Source organism: Rhinolophus ferrumequinum, chromosome 23 (genome assembly GCF_004115265.2).
Source record: "Rhinolophus ferrumequinum isolate MPI-CBG mRhiFer1 chromosome 23, mRhiFer1_v1.p, whole genome shotgun sequence".
Lineage (NCBI taxonomy): Eukaryota > Metazoa > Chordata > Mammalia > Chiroptera > Rhinolophidae > Rhinolophus > Rhinolophus ferrumequinum.
This window is the reverse complement of record NC_046306.1, coordinates 15,787,939-15,795,689: the sequence shown is the minus strand read 5'-3', so window position 1 is coordinate 15,795,689 and position 7,751 is coordinate 15,787,939.

The window sequence follows — 7,751 nt, the reverse complement described above, 5'->3', positions numbered from 1 at the left end:
GGCACACAGAAGCGCTAACAAATCAATGGAACAGCAACCACCCCTTGGATGCAGCGCTCCCCCTCCCCTTCCCAGATGTCCAAGGAGGGAGCCGTGGGACTCATGCACCTGCCATAGGAACAAGAGCGTTCGCCACAGCGACATTTCAGTTAATTCAAAAAATTGGAAGCAACCCGAAATCTATCAAGAGAGACTTAGATCAGTGGACTGTGATGCAGACAAACTACACTGGTAAGACATTTCCTAACCAGCCAAGATTTCCAAGATATAGTGGGATTTTGTTTTGTTTTGTTTTGAATTTTTTTTTTATTGGGGAATATTGGGGAACAGTGTGTTTTTCCAGGGCCCTTCAGCTCCATGTCAAGTCGTTGTTTTCAATCTACTTGTGGAGGGCGCAGCTCACTGGCCCATGTGGGAATCGAACCCGTGACCTTGGTGTTATGAGCACAGCGCTCTAACCACTAAGCTAACTGGCTGCCCTTGTTTGTTTGCTTTAAAAAAAAAAAAAGAAAAGCAAGTTCAGGAACATTCTAGACCAGCGTTTCTAAACCCCAGCACTACCAACAATTTGGGCCCCATAATTCTTGCTGTAGGGACCGTCCTGTGCACTGAAGGATGTGTAGCCGCATCCCTCACCTCTACCCACTGGATGCCAGTAACAGCCTCCCCACAAGTCATGATGATCAAATATGTCTCGTCTCAGACTTTGCCAAATGTCCTCTGAGAGGTATAGTCATACACACACACACACACACACACACACACACACACCCCAAGTGAGAACCAGTGATCTATACAGAATCAGGGGTGTTTATCTGAACAAAAGCAAATAAAACGAGTATTTCTATAGGAACTTAGGTAAGTTTATGAGTGCATAGAGAAAAGTCTGGGAGGCGACGGGGGTGGGAGTTTGGGGGGAGAGAGAGGAGAATCAAGGGAGACTGTGGCCTTATGTGTGTTATCTGCAGGTTTGCCAGTGGGGGTGTCTGTGTTTGTCCGTGACTCGTATAATAAGAGAGAAAGGAAAGAGAGGGAAGAGGAACGAAGTGGAAAAAGGAAGCAGATGGGAGGGAAGAGAAGAGGAGAGATGGGAAGTGTGAGAGGGGAAAGAAGGAAAGAGGAAGGAAGGAAGGGAGGGAGGAAGGAAGGGAGGGAGGAAGGAAGGAAGGAAAGAAGGAAGGAAGGAAAGAAGGAAGGAAGGAAAGAAGGAAGGAAGGGAGGAAGAAAGGGAGGAAATCAGGTCTGGACTGAGAAACTGTGGGGTCTCCATGCTGCCTTTTCCTCTCTGGTCCTCGGCGTCCACAAAGCAAAACGGGGCTGCACAAACAGGTCTGCACAACCCCTCCTGGGCTGTCCTATCCTCAGCCCAGGCGAGCCCCAAGGTGACCTGGTCCCCTCCCTCGGCCAGCCCCTCCCACACAGCCTCGCTGTTACACAAAGAGAAGCAGGGCTTGGGAGTTGGCACCCCCTCTGCCAGCTCTAACTGATTACACTTCCTGGGGAAGGAGGGAGAGAGAACAGGGCTGGTCAGCCTCCCAGCTCCACGCTGAGGATGTGGTCGGGCTTGATTAACTAATTACACAGAACCTACTGAGTAATCACGCAGTCTCAAGAAGCAAGGAGCCCCTTCAGAGGGAGGCCCCGTTAGTGATTTGGGGGCGTGTGACTGAGTATGTCTGTCTCCTGCCGATGATAAAATTATCATCATAAGGGCTCGTTAGCAGAACACATCCATCTCCCCCATCTCATGCTCTCATCGCCCAAACCTGGGGGTATAACACAATCCTCATTCAACAGCTGAGGAAACTGAGGCTCAGAGAGCTCTGGGGCTGGTTCAAGGTCCCAGGGGGAGGGGAGGGGCAAGTCCAGCTCTGTGTGCCACCACGAGGGGCTGGTGCCCAAGGTGATCACGTGCCAGGAAGTCCACACAGAGTCAAAATAAGGTTCAGGACTGAAAGATCTTAAGGGTGATTTTGTTTGGTTTTTGTTTGTTGTTGTTTTTTGTTTGGTTGGTTGGTTTTATTTCCCCACTAGGATTATTTCTCTCCTTCCGATTTTGGAAAACAAATCTAAACGCAGCATGGGAGCCTTCCTAAGATCTCTTGCCGCCAAGAAAACAGCACAGTGTGTGGAATGAGAAGTGTCCCCACCGCCCAGACCCCGGGGGGATGCTGGGGGATGGGGAGGGCAGTTCTGGGGGCTCTGCTGTCAGGCTGGGACCTCCTGGTCTTCAGGGAGCTACCCCACCAGCCTTGCCAGCAGAGGGGCAGTAAGACTCCACAGCACTCACCCCTTCCAGCTGAGTGTCTGGTTTAACTCGAAAGAGATATAAATGGCTAACAAGAGGTTGCGTGTAGGGCTCCCTGTGGCCCAAAGGGAGATGCTCCCTGTCTGCTCCTTGCTCTTCCAGCTATCCACTGGCCCCATTGGCTCATTTACACCAGAACAGCCCAAATACATTAATAATGATTAGTCTCTCCTTTGGAAGAGGCATGCAATCAAAGGGCCATTAAAATTAAATGCTAGAGGAGTGGGGGAGGGGAAGAGAGAGGGAAAGGGAAAGGGAGAGAGGCATGGGACAGGCCAGCAGAGCTGGGTGAGAACACCTCTGAGAACTGGGACACTTCCTTGCCTTAGGAACTTGGGTCAGGTACATGAGGTCTTGCTGCTGGGGCTCAGTGGCCCCATTTCTGAAATGGAAAAGCACTTGTGACAATAGTGTCAGAGAAAATGTGTATGGAAGCACCCAGCCAGGAGGCATCAGTGTTGGGTGACCCTCATCCAAGTTTCCCAGCATCGTGACCCTGGGAGGGGAGCATTAGTGGAAGGGGAGAGGGATGATTGATGTCTCCTGCTGTGCCAGGTCCCTGAGCAGCTACTTCTCAGGACCCAGCTGCCCTCCCTTCGGTCCCTGGACACCACCTCCCCCAGTCCCAGCACCCCCAGGACAGGGCCACAGCCATGTCCCCTCTTCTGGTTTCTGGGCAGCCGCAGCAGAATCATCAGAAGCGGTGTAGGAGGGGAGGGAGGAGGGCCAGGACATCCTGGAGGAGGCTGGACTGAACAGGGCTACCCAGCCCCCATCAGTCCCTCAGCCCTGAGCTCCCACCTGCCGTCTGGTTTCCCAGAAGCCTCAGGGGCAGAGAACCCCACCCCCACCAACTGACTGTCCAACTGTCCCAGGTGACAAGAGACCAAGACGTGGCCCTCAGCTGGCACCAGGACATCCAACATGGAGCCCCATGCATGGGCAGCAATGAAATGCAACCCCCCACCCCTTTCGCCAAGAACAAAATTCAAACAGGAACATAGACAGGAAGTAGCAGAAAAAAAATAGAATCCTGCAGCCTGTCAGGTCCATGGCTTCCTTGAAGAAGGGGAGACGCCCAAATTCCAGATGTGCTGACCCCTGGGTTTTTGTGGCCGTCTGATTCCCCTTGAGGACAGGAAACAAAATTTTACAAAGGCCCTTATCATGGGCCAAGCTCTCAACCTTGTCACTTCATCTAGCAACCACAAGGTTGGTATTAGTCACTCCTGTTTTTCCAGAGGAAAACCTTGGAAGACCAAGCAACTTGTCCGAAACCCTGTGTCTGGGACAGTCCTGGTGCCAAAGCCAAGATTCAGGGCCAGAAATGTTGGACTCTGACTTGCTGCTTCTCCCACTCTTCCAATTGGTGATCAGTTGCCTGGCTCCCGGAGGTGGGGGCTGGGTGGGTTGAAAGGCTCTTCTCCGTGGTGACACCAGTGAGGATTCTAGCTCACCCTCTCCAAGCCCCTCCTGTGTGTGTGGCCCCAGCTCCCACAGGGTTTGGTCATTCACCATCCCACGCCTTGATTGGACCGGGACTACCATACGCCTTTCCTAATGAAGACACTGAGGCACAGAGACGTTAAATGACCTGTCCAAGGCCACAGGATAAGGATGTGGCAGAACCAGAACCTCACCCGAGGGACTATGAACTCCGCCAGGACTGGGTGCAGTCCAGCCTTGTTCCCCGCTGGGCCCTGCTGGCAGGGTGCTTGGAACAGAGTAACTGATGCATAAATAAGTGTTGGACAGGGGTGTTGCTAGTGAGAGGGAAGGCTGACCGATGAGCACAACCGTGGAGAATAATGGTCAAAGGTGGTGCCCAAAGCCGAATTGCCTGGGTCCAGATCCCAGCTTTGCCACTTTGGACGTGCAAGCTTCTAAATTTGTCTCCATGTCAATTGTTTTATCTGAAAAATGACTATCGTAATGTTTCTTACCAGCTGGGGTTCTTCAGAGGAGCCCATGAGTTGTTACTACACAGCTTGGCACCATATTGTGGCTGAGTAGGTGGCAGGCGGCACTAAAGCTGTGGACTGGCCCACAGCCTGGTCCCAGGTGTCCTTGTGAGGCCACCAATGATGGTCAGACTCCAACGTGAGAGTGAGCACCCCTTAAACTTTGCACCCTGGGCACCTCGTTTGCCTCACTCTACTGCAGGCCTTTGACCCAAGTCTGCCCACTGCTTTCCAAATCAGGGCTCCCCTGAGGTCTGGCTGCCCCCCACACAGAGAATGGAGGCTCTCAGACCAGCCCTGCAAGGGTCTCCAGCCTGGAAACAGTGAGCTCTCCATCACTGAGCGTTTAGAGCAAAGGCTGAATGGCCACTTGGAGACCTACAGACAGCATAACCGCTGGAAGGGAGGCTGGAAATCACCCAAGTTTTCAGTGAGCTAATGGGCTCAGTAAGCATTGTCCTTGCGAATGATCACAGCGCCACCTGATGGCAATGTGGAAGAAGGCCCAGTTGGCCCTGATGGCCTGGAGGCCAGGTGCTTCTCACAGCATGGGCTTGCATTCATTCATTCATTCATTTATGATTTTTTTTTTTGGTATGCCGTTAGACATTCAGCAAACATTAATAGAGGTCCTAATAGAAAGCACTTGGGTTGTTCTCACAGATTATATCACTGAATTCTAACAACACTCTAAAGAAAGTATCATTACCCTTTTTATTATTATTATTATTATTGGGGACTATGGGGGAACAGTGTGTTTTTCCAGGATGTCAAGTCATTGTTTTTTCAATCTAGTTGTGGAGGGTGCAGCTCACTGGCCCATGTGGGACTCGAACCAGTGACCTTGGTGTTATGAGCACCGCACTCTAACCAGTGAACAAACCGGCCGCCTACCAGCAGCTCAGCTCCAAGCTCAAGCCGTTGTTTTCAATCTAGTTGTGGAGGGCGCGGCTCACTGGCCCATGTGGGAATCGAACCAGCAACCTTGTTATTCATAGCTCGCACTCGAACCAATTGAGCCGTCCAGCTGCCCATCATTATCCTTTTTACAGATGACACTGAGGCTCAGAGACACAAAGTTACTTTCCCAAGGTCACACAGCTTGCAAGTGGCAGAGCCAGGATTTGAGCTCTGACACCACAGCCTTTCCTCCTAATTGCTAAGCCTTGAGGGATTCAGTTAGAAAGAAAACAGGCAACACCTCCCGCCCCCCTTCTTGTGGAGCTTACAGCCTTGTTGGGGACCAGAAGTCACAAATTCATTTAGTAGGTGTCCACTGTGCCTTAGGCACTAGGCAAGGTGCTGGGGATGGCATGGTGAAGAAGGTAGCCAGGGTCCCTGCCAGAATGGAGCTTGTAGGGAAGGTGGACATTAACCAAATGATCACACAAATAAATATATAACTGTAATAAGAGACATGAAGGAAAGGATGGATTCTGAGACAGGATATCATGGTACCCACCCGGCCTGAGGGTCGGGAAAGCCTTCCCTGGAAAAGTGACATATTGAGTTGAGATCTGAACGATGGCCAAGCCTTACCCAAGCAAAGAAGCATTCATTGGTTCATTAGCAAATGAAAGCAGTGGGTCTGGCATCCATGTTTTCACTTTTTGCTACAAATATATAAACCCATCAATAATAAATTGAATATATGCTTTTGCTACTTGCTTTCTAACTCCACATTGTTCCTCAGATCTTTGCATGTCAGCACCTAGAACCATTCGTTTTTACTAAGGAGGCCGTCATACCACTGGCATCTCCCATATGCACCGCAATTTATTTTTTCATGCCCCTGCTGACGACGCTTGGGTTGTTTCCAAATTTTCACTCCCACAAACAGTGCTACAGCCCACATGCTCCAGGCACGTGCATCTCAGAGTGTACGTATGTTCTAGTTCCCCTGGCGTGGCCCATATTCTTCTAAATATTTTTTAACATCATTTTGGCGGGGGGGAAGAGGGAATAAGTTGCTATTAATTAAAAAATGTATACGAAAACAAATCCATGTTCCCTGGCTGAAGCCACGTTAAGGTTCTAAACACATTTGACAAAATGTTTCACACGTTTCTGTAGATCTTATCCTTTCTTCTCTTTTATAATTTTTCCAAGATAGACAACTTCTTAAGAGACATACTTAGAGGGTTTTAAATGGCTTCTTTTTTTTTTAATCACTTGTTTCATAAGGAAGACTACCTTTTGCAAGCCTGATTTCAGGGTTTCAGCTGACAGCTCTGTGGCCTTCAGCTGGCTGGTCTCAGGGCAGGTGGTAGCTCCGTAGTTACACCACGTGACCAGCAGGTGTGCAATACCTAGATAGGTGGCGCCTGGGAGGAAGGGCTGACATTTCTTTCTATTCAAGTGCTTGCATGTTGGACCGTTCTGGGAGGAGCTCCGTGGGAAAACCTGAGTTAGCCAGATAATACTTCCTGTTGATCCCCATCACGTGTTATGGGCCCACATCTGGCTTCAGGTGCATGTGTAAGTGCCATATTCAAAGTTAGTAGAGTGTGAGGTCTGAGGGACCTCACCATTGACGCAGACCCTGAGGCCCGTAGTGGTATGTGTGTGTATGTCAAGTGAGGGATGACTGCCCAGTTCTCAACAGCCCCTTTTCTGGAATTGTCCCTGATTTTCAGAACTATGGTGAAGGCTGGGCAATGCTATGATAGTAAAGAGTGAAAAGGATTCTATGGCCAGGCCTTACCACCTTCTCTGCCATATTCATTCACTGGCCACTCTCTATGGTCCACTCTGTCAGGAGCTGAGCTGACCTGAGCAGGGGTGAACTTGGAAAGTCACACCAGAAGAGACAAGGCATCAGATCCAGCAGCAGTTCCAAAACCTGCCACCAGGTGGCAGCACAGCACTGGCTCTGGTCCTGCTCTCTCACTGGCTTGGGGGTCCACTCGGACTCTCAGATCGGCATCCAGAGCCCTGCTTGTAGTTCTTCTGCCTGTCTCAGCTTTGTGATTCCCTCTGGGCCCCCCTGTCCCAATCAGAAAACCCCTAGATAAGATACTGCTATCAGCTGAGGCACAAACAATCTTCTGTTTCCAAAGGACCCTGTGGTTTCCATCACACTGGAGGCATAGGACAGGGCTACCAGACAGCCCTGGAAAACCTAGGAGGTGACATAAGGAGACTCAGGCCAGTCTCTGAGTGTGTGCATCACAGAGAGGATTTCCAGAACCCGATAAACTAGCCCTGCTCCCTGTCCCAGCTTCTGTCCCCTCACCAGTAGCCATAAGACCCTAAACCCAGGCTCAGCTCCACTCCCTAAAGCCATGGCCTTAGGCCCAGCCCAGCCTGAGAAGGTAGATGGAGGCCCAGGGGTCAGTGGTCTGTGGCCACATTCCAAGCCCAGCCTTCTTTGCTGGACACCATTCCAGGCGGCCCTGACCTCACTGGCCTCAGACGCCCTATATCCTATGTATCAGCACAGGGGTGACCCCAGATCTCTGGACCAGCACAGTTCCATGTGA